Genomic DNA, 18,796 nt, shown 5'->3' with positions numbered 1-18,796 from the left:
TACGCTATTTTGTTTCTACGGTGTACCCCCTCCCGTTTTCGACGACGGACTCGTCTTTACAATGCACTTCCCTCTACTGGCTGGAGTGTCAATTGCTCGAGGAACTGGAAATTGCAACAACAGGGTAGGTTGGGATTGTACTAGTGGAATTTTGAGAAGCACGTAGCGTAAGAAACGGAGAGAATGTTGCCTAGTTTCTGCAGAAGTCTAGAATTTCTTTGTTGTACCAATACATAAGAAAACACGATTCATCTATTAGCAATCCCTAATATCACAGGTTAACGAATTGAAAATGAAAAACGTCCAAAATCGTAGGTGCCGAACAGAGCAGACTGGAACAATATCTGTTACCAAACAGCTCCCCAGTGTGATTGATTTATAAGCACAAAAATAGTGACGTTTTGAACAATTGTGGCTGTCTGTCAGACTTAAGAACTAGCGCTGTAGTGGTAATGATAATAACTAATAACTTTGGGCCTTCTTGATTTCCACCCTGGTTTACCCGGGCGAATCGGCTGGGCCCACCTTTGCGCCGCCGGTTTATGCTGCGGTGCAAATACGCTCTTCTAAGACTGACAATTTAATTACTATTCACATCAGGGCTGGCATCAATCCATTCGGATCAATTCACGTGGCAAGATAAATTCATGTCATTTGTTTACCGTTAAAACTTTTAGCATCAGTTCACTCAAAAAAAAAAAAAAAAAAAATTCAATCTATTTTCAAGATCAGTTTTCTCAATTAAATTACACCAACCCCCTAAATTATGTGGTGTCTGTATTCAATTTACTTAGATAATACTAAGGTAAAATAATCAATATACAGTATGAATATGAATATTGCAGTTAATCAATGACTGACCTGATAATCGAATGATTAAACAATGTTTAATTTCTTAATGATTTTCAACATCTGCCAGTAATACAACTTTCACTGTAGAAAAGTGACATTATCATTATAATTAATAATCAGTAAAATTAGTTTGATCAGCCTCTGAAACTAATGCAAAGAAAAATGGTTAATTGCCTGAGATACAAGTTTATATGAAACAATATAAACTGCTACAGAAGATCCAACATGCTTACCTTTACCCAAGGATGACAATGGCAGGGGAATCAAAGGTTTCATGCAGTCTTAACACGCTGTATTTGAAGGTTTGGCACAGATTGTTCAATAGCCCATTCATACTTGTGCTCTCGCATACAAGCTTATTGGTAATGTTACCTATTTTGCTAGTTAGCTATGCATTCAGTAAAGTTCAGTTATTTTTGCGTTTTTCTGTTTCTTGAATTTGTTTAATTTTTGTTCACCGGGGCACTACCAAAAATAAAAATTCAGTTGATTTTGCCACTACTCTTGGCTGTCGTCCCTCCATTTTTTTGCAACAGCCAGTTTGGAGTGGCTGGGCCCATTCTCACATTTGGCGGTAGCGGAGGGTCGTTTATGCCGATGTGGAGATGTGAAGTGGATTTTTGTTTTTGTTTCTTTTTCATTCTTTAGCTGTGGTGGGGCCAAAGAAAAATCTGGAACAAGGCATCTGTCCAGGAGGTGTCAGTCAAGGAGATGCAAGCTACAATGCTATTGTTGACCACAATCCAGACATTATCCAGGAGGGAAGTGATCAGAGAGGGTGTTGGACAAGCAATGATTAATTAAGAATATGTTTCTTTTCTGAATCCGGCGGTTCCAACAGTCAATGTCCTTGTTAAGATGTTCAGCACTCTGAATACTGAACCAAGTCATATTGCGTGCTAGAACCCATCACTTAACCTACATGTTAAGGGGCGACATAGCTCAGGAGGTAAAAACGATTGTCTGGCAGTCGGAGGGTTGCTGGTTCAAACCCCGCCCTGGGCGTGTCGAAGTGTCCTTGAGCAAGACACCTAACCCCTAACCCCTAACTGCTCTGGCAAATGAGAGGCATCAATTATAAAGCGCTTTGGATAAAAGTGCTATATAAATGCAGTCCATTTACCAAATATATTTTATTAGATTTAATTTAATAAATATGTTTAAAGTTAGAATTATCAATTAAATCGCCAAATTCTTTGGTAGGTCAGTCTTCAGAAAACTAGTGGAATCAACCAACAAGTCAAAACAAGCTGTAAATCAGGTTTTCATTAAATAATAATAATTAAATAATTGAATTCAATAAGAAGCAGTCAATTATATTAATGAACATACATTCTTTATTGAATGCAGGCACACTACTTCTAAATTACACAACAGAAGTCATACAGCAAAACATTAAACAACTAATCTAGAAATGACAGACAATAGAGAGAGAGAGATAGATGGATAGGAGAGAGAGAGAGAAACGGATTGGCCAGACCTTGCCAAAGTATCACCCACTTCCAGTATAAGCACCACAAGGAAACCAGCTAAAAGCACACAACCTAGGAACCACCACCAAAATAAAAAGAGGAAAACTCTTCTTCTTCCAAGCTCTGAAACCAAACGCAACACACCAACTTTTTCCTGTGGCAATCTTAAATGCCTTACCCAGCATGGCTTGAGAATGTTTTCCCTGATTGGGTGATGCCGGGTTAAGGTTTAGGAGAGAAGGGAAGGGGGTTAGACTAATTCATGGCAAGGGCTGACCTACCTAAAGATTGCATTCAAACTAAAGTAATGGGAAATGTTAGGCATGTAGGGTCTCCTACCCCCGATATGGTGTCCTGTGTCATATGGTTTGTCTCTTCTGAGGAGGTGAGTCCCATAGATTGTTAGCCTAGATTAGGGTATCAGTGGAATTTAAAATTGCCCCAATCACATTGCTTTGATGCTTGTGATGGGGAGGCCAGGCCACATTCTTATTTACTGTTTCCCTGTCTAAGGCCAAAATCTAAACACTACATATCCTACAAGGGAGAAGTCTACTCTGCAAAGGGCAGGTGCAGCAGGCCTGTTGCCAGTTCCCCATGCAGAATATTTTGTTAGCCTCATTAGTGTTTTTCAAAAAAAATGACAAGTACAGCAGCAGAGAACAGGAGGCACAGAAGCAAGAACAACGATGAAAGGTAATGCAGCACAAAGTCAGTCTGCTCCAGCTTGACCTGGAGGGCACACACTCAGGCAGGAGCAGTAGAACTGTCACCCCTGAGCCTGGCCCAGCAGTAACTGTAAAAAGGCTGAAGTTTCCCGACTCTATCGACATGAAATAATTAAAGGAATTGGTCATCTATTTAAAACCACCTCCACTGGCATCGTTACCTGTCAATATTAGTAAATTCATTCAAGTAACATTCACGAAAAGGAACGTTTTATACTTTGTTATGATGCCTCAGATCAGCTGCTCACAGGGCGAGGGGGCGTGCCATACAGTCTTTATCTCCATTTCTGTCTGTCTGTCTCTCTGTTTCTGTCTCTCTTTTTCTTTCCCTCTCTCTGACACACAGACACACAGCTACACACAGGTTTCAGTGACGATCAAGTTGGCTATTTTTTCTCTCCTCAGAGACAGGAAGAGAGAAAGATCACCATGGGTCACCATGGCAGGAATATGCTACATGCCACGTTTGAGGAAGATAGCTAGCTAGCTACTCATGCTAAAAATGTCTCAAAAAAAATAGACAATAATTTTTTACTTTCAGCAAATTTGTCATCATTTTTCAGAGAGTACAAGGTTTAAATTGGCAGAATATGGTAAAACCTCGATTTTGACCAAAGTCTCATTTTCTGTTTTTTTGGTTGTTTGCCAGAATGGAACATCAGCGACATCCAACAAGGCACTCATTTATTCCATATTTAGTCACAGATATTGATATTAGAATGACACGGTTTAATTCCACAAAAATTCCTCTTGTTTATTTCACTAGCATCATTTTTCACCACTGTATTGCCATACCTTCGGGCTATTGTTGGCTTTATCATGTTGCTATGACGGAACACAAATAGAAAGAATGAAAGAATATTTTGATGAACTCCCAGATAGACAATTGTCCAGTGTGTCATGCCTGGGGGGTGTAGTTGGAGATGAGACTGCAGGGAGGGGTTGCTTGTTAAATGAATGACCTATGCGACAATGGTGGTACTTAGAAACACCATATTTGTCATGTATTGTCTACTAATAAAGTGAGAACACAGAGTGTGTTGTTTCCACTCATAGTTTAGTTGCAGGAGCACTGAATGTCTGAGAACGTTGGAGTCCGGGCATTAGGGGGCTCCTGTGAAGGGGTTACCAGGTACAGCGAGGGCTGCCTTTGTGGCAGTGTTGATGAGTCTCTGGAGTGTTGCCTCATGAAAAAAGCAATTCTGAAGAAAGGTCTCTGTCGCATTCAGTCTGGCGGAGAACCGGATTGGTCTTGGCAATGCCGACTGGTGGCGAGAACACATGCATCTGGGTTGCGTTAACTAATCAGCCCAGGTGCTTATAGGTGTGTTTCCCTCCACAGTTTGAGGCCGAGAGTGGGTGCCTTTGTATTTCTGGCTCACTGTCACTCTTCTGACGCTGTCATTGTCATCGACATGCATAGCCTCCCCAGTGTCTGATTCATCTTCGCACCTCTTGTAGCAGTTTGGTTACACTATAGAAATTAAAGCTCTATTTATAAATAACACCCCCCCTCCCATTTCAGGACATCATAATGTTTGAGACAAATGGCTTCACAGCTGTTTTTGATTTAGTCACGTGTTCAATTGCTTCTTTACTGCAAGTATAAGAGAGCTTTCAGTATTTGGTCTTCATTCTTTTTGATTGCCTTTGAGTCTGTTATTGGCATTTGTCAGCAGAAGTACCAGAGTTCTGCCATTGAAAGTCAAGGAAGCCATTATGAAGGGGTGGGTGATTTGGATCTTGGGCAGCTCCTATTGGCCTCCATACTTTGCTCTTGCCATCACTCTGATACAAGCAAATCTTAGTCTAATTTATCCACAAGACCTTTTTTCAGAACTACTGTTACCTGGCCATCCTGTTTTTATTTTGTTAGCTGTAACCTGGTCATCCTGTTTAGTGGTTTGCTTCTTGTAGTGTAACCTCTATATTTCTGTTTGTGAAATCTTCTGTGAACAGTAATCACTAACAGGTGTGCCTCCTGAAGAGCCTGTCTGATTTGTTGGACAGCTGTTTGGGGTTTTTGGTTTTCATTATGGTGAGAATTCTTTGGTCATCAACTGTAGAGGTCTTCCTCAGCTTACTGGGCTCTGTGTGATTTCTGAGCTCTCCAGTCCTCTTTCTTCTCAACAATGTTCCAAACAGTTGATTTCGGTTAGCTTAAGGTTTGGCCTATGTCTCTGACCATTTTTTTTTTCTTATTATCTTATTTCTCAGCCTCATGGTGGCTTCCTTGACTTTCATTGGTACATATCTGGTACTCACATTAACAAATGCCAATAACAGAATCCAAAAGCAATCAAAAGGCTTGAATCAAACGTAGATACTTTAAGCTCTCTTATACCTGCATTAAGGAAGCAACTGAACACACCAAATCAATCAATCAAATTTTATTTGTATAGCGTATTTTACAGCAGTTGTCACAATACGCTTTACAGACAACCCTGGCCTAAATCCCCACAGGAGCAAGCCTAAGGCAACAGTGGCAAGGAAAAACTCCCTGTGGCAGATGGGAAGAAACCTTGGAAGAAACCAGGCTCAAGGGGGAAACCCATCCTCCTCTGGTCGTCTCAGGGTGGCGACTGGTGACCAACATGTCAGTCAGTTTTATAAGGTTTATGATGTGGCTCTGATGATGGGTGGGGCCGGGTGGCGGTGATGGGGAACAGCAGGTGGCGACAGATGTGGGCAGGGTGCAGGCAATGACGAAAGAGGGGCTGGACCGCAGAGGTGGGGGAGACCAGACGAATCTCAAAGCACTCTCGAGGGTTGGGGCAAGAGCCCCGCCGGCAGCGTGGGGAAGAGGGTAGAAACGGCAATTAGGGAATTTGGAATATAGCAGACAGTGGGTAAAGTGGCAGTAATATGTATTGGGGGGACCCTGCCAGGAGTAGTATATGGCTGCATAGCTACTAGGACAGGGATGGAGAGCCCATGCAGTCATGAGGGGTAGACAACCATACCCGCCTATCAAGAGCCAGCCCATGTAAAGTCGGGTCACAGCTGATTGACAAGTGGCAGGAAGGAAAGGATTGCCACCTACAAAGCTCTATGACTACAGGCTTCTCGCACCCTGTCTCCAGACTACAACTGATTATAAGCCTGAGCATAGAGGTGCGTTTTTAATCTAGATTTAAATTTTGAGACTGAATCTGACTCCTTTATAAATTTTGGAAGCTGGTTCCACAGTAGTGGGGCCCTGTAGGAGAAAGCCCTACCACCGTTTAGGTTTTTGGAAATTCTTGGGACTACCAAGTAGGCTGCGTCTTGGGATCGGTGTGATCTTGTGGGCTTATAAGGTAGAAGCAGGTTAGATATGTACACAGGTGCACATCCATGCAGAGCTTTAAAAGTCAGGAGCAAAACCTTGAAGTCTATCCTATCCTTAATGGGTAGCCAGTGAAGCAACGCTAGTACTGGTGTAATGTGCTCAAACTTCTTAGTTCTGGTCAAGATACGAGCAGCTGCATTCTGCACAAGCTGGAGACTCTTTAACAAGTTATTATGGAAGCCAGAAAGCAGGGCATTACAGTAATCTAACCTAGACGTAACAAATGCATGGATCAATTTTTCAGCATCCCCAACTGACAGGAAATGTCTAATTTTAGCTATGTTGCATAACTGAAAGAAGGCAATTCTGGATATGTTTTTTATATGTGGTGACACCAAGGTCTTTAACGACCATATTAGTTTCAGCCAAACAACCATCACAGTTTAAGGTGAGAGTAGACAATTTCTCCCTTTATATTTTGGGACCTAAAACCAACATTTCAGTCTTATCTGAATTTAAGAGCAGAAAATTTGAAAGCATCCAAACCTTGATATCTACAATACAGGCCTCTAACCGTGAAAGAGGCAGTGCTTCGCCAGGTTTAATTGAAATATAAATCTGAGTACCGTCCACATAACAGTGGAACTCTACGCCATGTGCCCGTATAATATTGCGAAGTGGTAGCATATAGAGCGAGAAGAGTACTGGTCCTAGTACTGATCCTTGTGGAATACCGTATTTCATTATTGAGGAGCTGGACTCTTCTTTTAATTTGACAAACTGTTTCCTGTCACATAGTTATGATCCAAACCATGCGAGTGCCTGTCCATGAAGTCCAACACAGGCCTGGAGTCTGTCCAGTAGAATTCCATGATCAATTGTGTCAAAAGCTGCACTCAGGTCGAGGAGTACAAGAACCGACACAGAGTTACGGTCGGCTGACAGTAGTAAATCATTTGTAACCTTGATAAGTGCGGTTTCTGTGCTGTGGTGGGGTCTAAACCCTGATTGGAATACTTCGAGGATACCGTTAGAGCTAAGGTATGCACTTAGATGCTTAGCAACAGTTTTCCCCAATAATTTTAACTAATCAGAAACAGCTGTCACGCCATTTGTCCAAAACATTATTATGTCCTGAAATGGGGGCTGTGGAAAGGGGGGGGGGTCTATTTATAAATAGTGCAGACATTGAGAAAAACTGCCTCAAAGATTCTATTCAATTCCACAGAATTCTATTTATACTGTAGCTATAAGAGAAAAAACACCACCACTCAACTTTTTTCTTTTTTTAAGTGATTGTCATTGTATTTATTATGTGGGACAACACCTCAAAAGTATTCCTTGAAGTGATATGTTATATAATAATAATAAATAAATACATTTTTTAAGTTTTGGACTATGGATAAATTCATGGAAACATTTTTAGGCAGCACTAAAATTATTTGAAGTACCCAAAAAAAAAAAAAAAAAAAAATACCTTTCAATACCTTGAATAAAATATAGAAATAGGGTTTAATAGAATTAACAGATTTTAATACATTTTAATGGTGATGACAAATTCCATTTAGAAGTGCATGAAACAAACACCAACAAACCACATTGTGTTTTAACAAATTATTGTCATTGTATTCTGTTTAATTATGTGTAACAATATCATAAAAGTCTTCTTTGAATTAAATTTTACAATTTCACATGTCAATCACCTCCTGAATAGTATTATACAAATAGATATTGGCAAGGTGATGAAAATGTACATTTTAAAACACAAGAAACAAACATCAACAAACAAGTTTTTTTTTCCTTGATTCACATGCTGCAGCCCCTCTTGGACTTGGATGATGCCTAAATACCCCTCATGAAAGTGGTGTTTTTTTTATTCCTTTAACTTTCCAGTGTGTGCCGCGGAAGACCGTCCAGTCATACGTTGGTACAGTGACCTCTCTGTTTTCCTTGCCACAGATTTGAGCAAAGTTGACATGGGAGGATTCCTCAACCACATTGAAGATGTCATTTAGATGGTCTACCCTTGTCCTTCTGAACAAGTGTTGCACCAGACCTAAGCACTAGTCACAACTTAATATTGTGTGTCCAGTTAGCAGGATAGAGTTTTTGTTTTGTCCCCTGCAGTCATCTATATGTAAATGAAGGTCTTCTTCACCCATCTGCTTGAAGAAGTAGTGAAGGAGTGACACTACACAGTTAGCACCTTTTCCTGACTGGCCGCTCTCATCAAGCAGAAAGCATCAAGCATTTACCTGCTTTGGGACAGCCTTACATGCCACCCCAAAGAGACCACATTTCCAGGGGCACTTGAAGTACACCAGACCAGGCTGCAAGGGGTCTGATGGGAAATGGATCTGCTGCGCAAAGTCAAAACTGTAATACATCTTCCCAGGGGAGCTGCAGGCAGGATGGGGTCCTATTTCTGTGCCTAGGGGCATCTTTGTTTGTTTTACAAATGCATTGGTAGCGGGATCTCTCCATTGCAGCTTTAGCTAAGTGCTCTTCCATGTCATGGACTGCTGTACTTTTCTCAGCTTCTGGATGAATGGCAGCATGTGTAAGTTTCGCGACAACTGACTGACAGTACCAGCACAGGTCAGTGGCAGGGCGCATGGTCGACACAAAGGGCACTAATTGCTGCCATAGTCTCCCGGAAGGTTCTCAGGGTTACCATTCACATGCCAGCGTTCTACACTGCTTCGCAGTACTGCTCATAGATCTTCCTCTTGCTGCAGTTGGTTGACAGCAGTTTTATGTCTGCCTTCCAATGCATTAGTGTATGACCTGGAAGAATGATCGCATTGGCCCCTGTGATGAAATCCAGAATGACTCTTATGTCCTGCAGTTTTAATGCATTTGGTAGTCTATTCTTCAGCTTGTGAAACTTTGCTTCAACCCCAGCAGCCTTGTAATGCTTTATTAATGCATTCAGTTTGTCTTGCCCAACCCCATGGAGATATACTTGAATACATCATGGCAGATCCTATGCCTACGATAATAGTAATCAATACGTTGGGCTACATGCACATGTCTGCTGTTTGTTCCTGGACCTGGAGATGCATTCTGCAAGAAACTTGGAATGAATGGCAATGTCACCCTCTTCACAGGACAGGTTCATGTACTACAGGAGGACATCAAGGAGCTCCTCTTTGAGGAATCTGGTATGGTTAGGCTTTCCTTCATTGAGCTTGCAGCAGCAGTAACAATCTGCAACAAAAGGGCCAACATTGCGAGTTCACAGATCACATTTGACCGTAAACAGTGTGTAAGAACATTTCAAAGAACATTTCGCTATTCAACTTTTTTTCCTCATCTGTATTTGTTCATGACTATTTTCTTATGCTAATCACATGAACAGGATTGCGCATAAAATTTACAAAGTCAGCATTCATCATCTGATACACCTGGGATATGCACAAAAACTGCACGTTTCATGAATACCATATAGTTTTTTTGTAGGAACATTTTTAAGAACAAAAGTAAGAATAATTTTTTAAAAATTTGAATAAAGCTCAATGTTACTATGTGAAAATGAATATATTTCATAGACCTAAGAGCCCCACTCGCCAGACCAATTAATTCTACTATTGAGCCAAGTGGGACTCCCAGTTTCAATACTCATTATAATAACAATACTACTACTACTACTTCTACTAATACTACTACTACTTCTACTACTACTACTAATAATAATAATAATAATAATATGGTACATTTCATACAGTCACCCCTCAAAGAGCCTTTTATTTTCATAAACCTTATATAATGTTTGTATTGTATTATAGGGTAACTCTTTATTTATTTGCATGTGAACTTTTTTGGCCCTAACCTAATCATGTTTCATATTTTCATATGGAAACCTGACACAGCCATTTCATGCTAATAAGCTAGCTTGCTTGTTAACTATACTCAGTTAAGGTCAATATAGTGAATAATAATCATCATTTATGACAGCACTGAATAGGTAAATAGTCACTCCTTCCTTAAATCAGCAATGACCAGCACTGGGGCACTCACCAGGGCAGTCTTCAGTTGTTGGAAGCTCTCAATCTTGTCTCGAGTTCCAAAGCTAACTAACAAGCTTGACTCTGTGGCATTCTCTGGGTGTGGCTAAGCCTTCACTGCAACAATCTTGTCTGGGTCAGTTCTGACCCCATCTTTGGAGATTTAGTGACCCGGGCAATGTACCTCTTATTTTTTTTTTTACCTTTATTTACCCAGGGTAGGTTCACTGAGCACAGATGCTCTTTTGCAGGAACCCCCTACTCTTTGCGAATAGTGTCATGGGATCTTTAATGACCACCATTTTTACTGTACACTTTTCTTTTTCTTCTTCATATGTTGAAAGAAATGATACTTATTCAGCTTAGCCTTCAAACCATGTGACACATAAGGACTACTACTCTCCCATATAACTTGACTATTGAGTACCTGCTTTATGTGGCTTTAACTGCATTGTACTGGGAGGGTTGGATGCTTTTCTATAACTGTCTGGCTGGTACCTCATCAAGCTGTGGAATTTCACATACAGTTGCATCAGTGTAGCCCTAATTTCCCCCTGAAAAGAAAAAAACATAGCTATATTTCTGGAGTAAGTCTCTCACCTGCTGTTGCTCTGTGGGAGTAAGTTCCGGCCACTGTAGTGCTGTCAACCCATCTGACGGTGTAGCACAAGCTCCTGCTGGGCCCTTTCCTCATTGAACTCAACACTCCTTCCTCCAACTACTCCTACAGGGTGAAGTGTTTCCAATATCTGAAGGGGCTGGATGATTACTATTGCAGAACTAGATTTGGACCATGGGACTCGGGTTAACAAGATTCTCGGGATCATTTTCAGATTCGTTTCCCAAGAAAATTGACATGAGAACCTGGGATTTTTACATTACTGAAAATGGGAGAACTCTTGATATGCAATGCATACTTAATAAATAAACAGATGCAATATATATTTTTAATGTGTGTGAAATTTCCTCACATACGTACTACATTTAAACAGCCGTGCATTATTTTTCCTGTGTATAGATTTGGGGATAAAATAAGCAGTTCTTCCTTTTTTTCTGCTCACTTTAACAGAATAAGCCATTCATAGAGGTAGTACAGTTAGCATGCAGCCTGAAGATATTGTCTAATATTTTTGTTGGGTGCTGAATGTGCAAGGATGAAATTGGTATTGACTGTCTGGGGGGGGGGGGGGGATGGGAAGAACTGGGGAACGTAATTTTAAGTTTTTGTTTTTTTTTAGATATTGTCTAATATTTTTATTTTTGTTGGGTGCTGGATGTGCAAGGATGAAATTGGTATTGACTGTCTGGGGGGGGGGGGGAATGGGAAGAACTGGGGAACGTAATTTTAAGTTTTTTTTATATATACGCTTTGTCCTGGAGTGACGACACCTTGTCTGTAAATGCACAAATTGAATAAAAAATAAAAATAGGAAATTGGTATTGATCGTGTAACTATGGGTAAGATACCATAGTTGCCAAAAAGCAAAGTTGGACTATCCCTTTAAGCATTTTAGTCAGTGTACAGTCGAGGCCAAAAGTTTACATACACCTAGGCTGTAGACATTCAAACTAAATTTTTCACTACTCCATACATTTCTTGTTACCATACATTTCCTGTGTTAAGTCAATTAGGGCACTACTTTATTTCCAAAAGAGGTCATTTCAAAATAATAGCTAAGAGACAGATTTATTTCAGCTTTTATGTACTATATCAGGTTTGGTAAAAAGTTTGCATACACTTTGTTAATATTTGGTGCCTTTTAATTGCTTAACTTGAATCAAACACTTGGGGTTGCCTGTCACAAGCTTCTCACAATACTTTGATGGATTTTTTCCTCATTCCTCCAGACAGAACTGGTGTAACTCAGTCAGGTTTGTGGGCATCCTTGCTCGGAAATGTTTTTTCAGTTCAGTCCACAAATTTTTTTCAGGTCAGGGCTTTGTGATAGCCACTCCAATAATTTCACTTTGATGTCTTTAAGCCATATTGTTACAACTTCGGAGGTATGCTTAGGATCATTGTCCTGCTGGAAGATCCAGTTGCGATCCAAGTTTGAACCTTCTAGCTTATGTCTTGAGGTGTTGCTTCAGTATTTCTAGATAATCTTCCTTCCTCATGATGTCATCTATTTTCTGAAGTGCAACAGTCCCTTTTCCAGCAAAACACCCCTATACATGCAGAGGTGGACAATCCAGGTTCAGAAAGTAAAAGTTCATCCCAGGATTTTGTTCCAGTCACCTGGATTTGCTAATGAGCACCATTCTTCAGCCAGGAGGTAGAGCTAAATCAGCTGGGTGAGTTCAGTGGTGGATGAAATACATGGCAGGACTTTTACTTTCTGACCCCTGGAATGTCCACCTCTGACTACATGATGCTGCCACCCCCATGCTTCATAGTTGGGATGGTGTTCTTCAGATTAAATGCCTCATCCCTTTCACTCCATACATAGCGCTGATCAATATGGCCAAACAGTTCATAAAAATAAAAAAGCCAGAATGAAGTTTGCAGGTGATCACCAGGACGAATACCTAGCCTTTTGGAGCAGTGTTCTCAGGTGAGATTAAATAAAAATTGAACTGAAAAAAAGTCCAACCCTATGTGCTACCCATATTAACTATGGGAACATGTGCCTTACCCTTCTTGACTATTAGTAAGGCACAGAGGGGAATCACAGGGTTTCAATAAGAAGACACAGGACTGTGAAAAGAAAAGCTGGTGACAGGAATCTGTTTCATACTACTGGAATGTAAGCCAGGAAGTCCTCCTTAACTCTAGCCCTACTTTCCACAGTAGCTGTGTTGGCATCCTGATATTGGCAGTGTTGTACTGCAAGTCCTCTGGAATTAGCCTGAGAAACTATAAACAGCACCCCCCTTTTTGGTCAAATAACTTCTGGCAACAAACATTGATCACATTCATGCCAAACAATCTGTGAGCAGCATTTGTGCACTTTTGCATGTTGGGGCTCAGAAGTACCTAGATTAACACTCTACATCTAGGAATGGTTTTCCCCAGCACCTGGATTTCCAACTCAACGTAACCCACATAGAGAATTGAAAGACTGTTTATAGCCCTGATGGTTAACCATCCACAGTCCTGAAGATTATGGTCCCTCCAAGATTTAAGGTGTAGTCATAAAATTACTCTGTGATGGTTGTAACCATCGAGCCAGTGTCTACTAAGCAAGAGGTATATACGTCCTCCATCTTATCTGAAACTATTGGACAGGCCCCAACCAATTTCTTTATTGGTTGAGACCACTGTGTTTGAATGCGTTGGCAGTTGGAGGCAACAAAGCGACAGGGCAGACATAGATGCAGTGTACCAAGGACAAAAAAACAAAAACAAAATAAAAATTGTACAAAACATCAATAGAAAAAAGCAACATATGTGCATTATAAGGCCGCAGCTTCTCCCCAAGACTAAACTAACACAAATAAATCAATTAACAAATCAAAAATAAATCATAACTAATGAAACAAAACATACGTTACCATACAAAATAAATAAATCGATAACAAGAAATTAAAATAAGGGTACTGAGGAGTAAATAATAAATAACACATCATTCCAAATTTTAACCTCTTGAATATTCACCAATTGGAATCACCCACTGGAACCACGCTAGAAATACATTTTTGTTTCACCTGCTCTGTTCTCCCAGAAATGTGGAGGTAAGCACGTCTTCAGGAAACTCTCGTTAAAAATAAGTGTAAATGTTACATTGTGTTTGTGGATCACTGTATTTTTCTTTTACTGCACATGGGAATTGGTTCAACTCACCTGTAATGCATTTTGGATTGTGGCTGTCCTCTTCTGGCACCGAAAACATGGAGGTAACCTAACACAGTAAATTCATACAATGGGAGAACAGTTTGGTAACTACCTAACTCGGTTCAACAAAAACAGGCACATATGGCAACATAACTGTTACAATGAGATGTTCAAAAGAAGTGCACATTTGGTGCAAAAGTCTATCATCAGGGTAATGTGATGACTGACCAGGCTGGTTCATCCCGATCTCTCTATGAAAAGGTTGCTTGGTAGGACTTTTTTTGTGTACACAAAAAGACTGTGATGCTGTCTTCCTCCCCTCCTGCCATGTGTCTCTCTGGATTAATTTAGCCTGTACTACAGTAGGAGAACAACCTGTGTCTACCAGTGCAGAGAGGGGTTTGTCATGTGGAAGAACGAAAATAACTGGCTCTAAGTTCTGCTCTGTTGGAGGTGTCTGACTTGGCCGTGGTATGTAACAGAAACTACTTGTAAGGTTGCTGGCTAGCCAACTAGAAATAAAACCCAATTTATTTGCAAAATAAAATTAATTCATCCCAATCACTGTGTAAACCAACACACTCAACTAAATTTGTCATAAAAATGGATATATCCAAATTAGAAGTTACTAGCAGGATCTTAGTTTAAATTAATTCCCTCTCTGTTGTTCCTTTGCAGAGATGTAGAGCTAGTTAAGATGCCACAACAAACCTCAAAGCTTCCAACATAAAGAAACCAATGAGGTGCAATGCCATGAGGTAAATTGAATACGTAATGATATGCCGTGAAACTTCCAAAAATGCCCTGGGCCTTTACTTCATGAATACAAAGCACCCAACCTTAATTGGAGACCTGGCCTGTATTAGGCACTGGCAATTATTTTCAATTAGGCTACAGAAGGTCCAGAATCAGCTACTAACAGTAGATAGCTATTATCCTCCTGAGGCCAAGCAGAAAAAAGTTAAAGTATTTAAATTTTATTGACAAGTGCCTTGGATGATATGTTGCAGTTAAAATATCTTTTTCTTAAATGTTTATGACACATGGAATTTATTTAATTTTTATTAGAAAATGTTACAGCATTAGAAAATTAGTTTCTTCAGATTTCTTCCCCTGCAGGGGACAAAAATGACGTGCCAGGTTTTAGAAGATTATGGCTATGTAGACGTGTGTAGGGATGTCACGGTTTGAGATTTTGATGGTACATTTATATACTGAGGAAATATCACGGTTTCTCAATTTTACGATTATTACGGGGTATGGAGGGAAAAAATACAAGAATTTTATGATTAAACATAGGGCTGCACGATATGGGCCAAATGTACTATGTGCGATTAACGTTTGTGATGACGATATGAAATGCGACAAGAAAAATGTATATAAAGAATAATCTTATAGCCTATAAAAGTATATATTTTCTAAATTAAATATTTCAAATACTATAGGCTAGAGAATTCTTATAGCCTGTAAAACACTGCATACGCAAGCAACGTGATACACTAGCCAGTCACGAGAGGGGTTTTGACAAGTTGGCAATGTTGAATGATATGCTGAATACTGCAGCTAGATACCTTAGCTTCTAAAAGTCTTATGGTTTGGAAACAGTGAGGTTTTCAACCATGCAAAACCAGTTAATCATAATGTGTGTACCTGTATGTGATAACGGCCGCATGCCAACTGGCCTTAATTGGTAACCTGCCTTTATTTACATTCACACACAGCACTCCCTGGTTTTAATCAGAGATCCGGCTACTATTTGAGACCTGTTTTTTTTTGGAAGTTTTACTGTACATAGAAAAAAAACTGCTGTTGATAAGGGCTTGATGACAAGGTGAGAGGCAGTGAGATGATCAGCTAGCCAAGTGTATCACATGTGTGTGTCTGTGTCTGTGTGTGTGTGTCTCATTCAAGAGTCATACTCAAAGCAGTGGAGGCAGATTTAGATATGTAGGCTACTCCAATCATATTGTTCATGTATTGATTGGTAATATTAACCAAGTACAGTAATACCATCCAAAATAAATGGAATTACTGGTGTTTTCCTCAGTTAAAACAATTTTCCATTTTCTTTGAAATGTTCATGCAGATTTCTCTAAAAATAGTCATAGTCATAAAAATAAGTAATAAAAATAATTGTATAAAAATCAATTTCAGAATATTTTAAAATGTAATGTGGATACTAAGGATAAATCTAACTACACATATGTATTTAATATTCCTTCTATCATAGAAATTATTAAAAGTGTCTTTGAATTGTAGTAATTGTAATAGTAATATTATATACTTTAAATTTTGATGTTCGGTTTTGTTATCATTTAGTAGACATGTTGAAATGTGTGCAAAACCACCTGAACAGAGCTGGCTTTGAGTCAGATTTAGTTATAAAGGCAGTATAATTGTGACAGAATATTCCATATATAAAAAATATTTCTGACACTGCTGATAAACATGGATTAAAGTTTGGTGTCAGTGTTTATGTTGCATTCACTGTTTGCTACATTGCCATGATTAATTGTCTTCAGGCCACTGCTTTTCCATCTTTAATGTTTAATTTCAGAATGCAGTCATGCAAATAATGAATCAAGATTGGGCACACCATTTTACAGCACTTTTCTCTGCATGAGTAGGAATTGTGTTGTTGCCATGTACAAATACACCATTCTTTGGGTTTTTATGTCTGGCCTCTGGCTCAAACATAATGTGGATGGCTTTCCCCCAAGTAAACACATTTTTCATTGTACAATGTGAAGTGCTGTCAGAACTGAAACCCTCTTTTTCTGTCTGAGGAATGTGAGAGTGGGTAGACCAAGTGGCCTGTTCTCAGTATTTTATTCTTATGAGCGTGTTAATGTTAATAGAATAGTTGCAAAATACTGGAAATAAGATTTTTAGCCTCCACCATACAAACCAAGATGTATTTATCTCTGAATTCTCCAGATAAAGGCAAAATTGTAAAGGTACTTGACAAGTTAAAAGTGTTTGTCCAATGTGCACATCAAAAACAAACCACTTAATTTGCAAATGCATATTAATTATTCTTAAATGAAGTTTGTCAGCAAATTATAGTCAAAGAAAGACTGCATGGAGATGCAGACAGCACTGGGATTGTTAGTGATATAAAAAACATGGGATACTACCTTAATGTGTAGTACCTCAGAAGATGGGAAAGTACTTATTCAATTGTTGCCTAAAGCTATTTACAGGCATTGAGCTGTTGAGTACATTCTCATTGTTCATTAAATAAGGACTTTATTCAAGGATTAGGTTGGAAGCAACTGTTGTGATTAGATTTGTGTGGATTTATTTCTGGATGTCACTGAACTCACCTGAGTGTGTCCTCCTACAAACATATTGGCTGTTAATCCTTTTTTTGTTTTAGTCCTTGAGTTAGGCACATGGCCAAGTTGAGATGATGATACATATAGACACATATGACTCCTGACAATGGACTCTAAAATGCTTTCTAATTTAGAACATGCAACCAGAATGAGGTTCTCACTTGCATTTTATGTACCTCACAAAAGCAAAGCTAAACTTCTATGTTTTTCGTATGGTTTTAGATCCAGGCGCCAAATAATCTTTATGGATTATATATATATATATATATTTTTTTTTTTTTTTTTTTGATGCTTTGAGATTATTTGGTCAAATGGTGAAATGATTCATTGTTTTTTAAACAACAATGTTGGTGTGGTGATGGGAAAGCTTTGTGAAATGTGAACTACATTTCCCACAAAGCTGCAGGTTTGGGCCCATCGTTCAGTTACCTGACCTTGGTAACACAGAAAGATGTTCTTGGGCAACTCTGACATTAGTGTTTTCCAAAACCAAGGAATTCTCTGGAAGAAAAGAAGAATATTGTGTTGAAATTGCCATTGGTATTTTTTTTTTCAATAATTCAATTGGCTGTTAATTTATAATAGATGAGAACTGATTCTGTTTATATATAAATAGAGGCAAGTCCTTGTTTTTGCCTCTTTCATGATTATCTTGAGACCCCCACCTGTAATCTGGCCATCTTCTCTTCTATGGCATAAAGCCACAGGCTAAACCATGAAAATGGGACATGCCAATGCAGATGGACTCTTTCCCCGCCACTTGTATTAGTGCATAACAAGTGAAGAGAAAAGACAGCAGAGTGCACCTACTTATCCTGTTTGCTAAACATATACCTGGAAATGGAGAGCTCAAACTTTATTGGTTTTGTTTTCAGTTGCCTATAGTCATTTTATTTCTTCAAATATTTCAATTTAATATTGCAAACAACTTCACAACATACAAAATGAATTATATTAATCCAGAACATATGTCAATGATTCAATTTTATATCTTTATCTTTTTTTTCAACTTGTGGGGATAAAAAAATAAACAGCAAAGCTTTGACAACAGCACCTTGACATAGTATGTAATTCCAACATTACCTTGAGAAGTTTAGAGCAGTAAACAGATAAAGTACTAAGAGGAGGAAAGACCATTTACTGTTGAAAATGTAAACGGAATGTTTTGGTCAGAACTGTATCCTTTTTTTTCCCAAAGTGGACAGTTTCTCAATTCACAATTGAAGCAGCATGCAGGTTTTTTTTATTTGTTTTCCTCACCTTCCATTTCCTTTTTTCTCAAATTCTTGGCAACGTAAACGAACCACAATGTCTTGAGGAATGTAATATAGTAATTTAAGTTGTGCGCAAATG

The 18,796-nt window shown here is 39.1% G+C and overlaps 1 long non-coding RNA gene across 1 annotated transcript; it reads left to right on the top strand.

Annotated features, from left to right (window-relative positions):
- Positions 1-8: 8 nt before the first annotated feature.
- Positions 9-4,001, top strand: LOC135255059 (uncharacterized). Its single transcript, XR_010330058.1, has 3 exons — positions 9-124; positions 1,501-1,632; positions 3,464-4,001. It is a non-coding gene; the product is annotated as an uncharacterized LOC135255059 (long non-coding RNA).
- The last annotated feature ends 14,795 nt before the right edge of the window (positions 4,002-18,796 follow it).

The sequence above is a fragment of the Anguilla rostrata genome, chromosome 5 (assembly GCF_018555375.3).
Source record: "Anguilla rostrata isolate EN2019 chromosome 5, ASM1855537v3, whole genome shotgun sequence".
NCBI lineage: Eukaryota > Metazoa > Chordata > Actinopteri > Anguilliformes > Anguillidae > Anguilla > Anguilla rostrata.
This window is presented reverse-complemented; position numbering and strand designations above follow the sequence as displayed.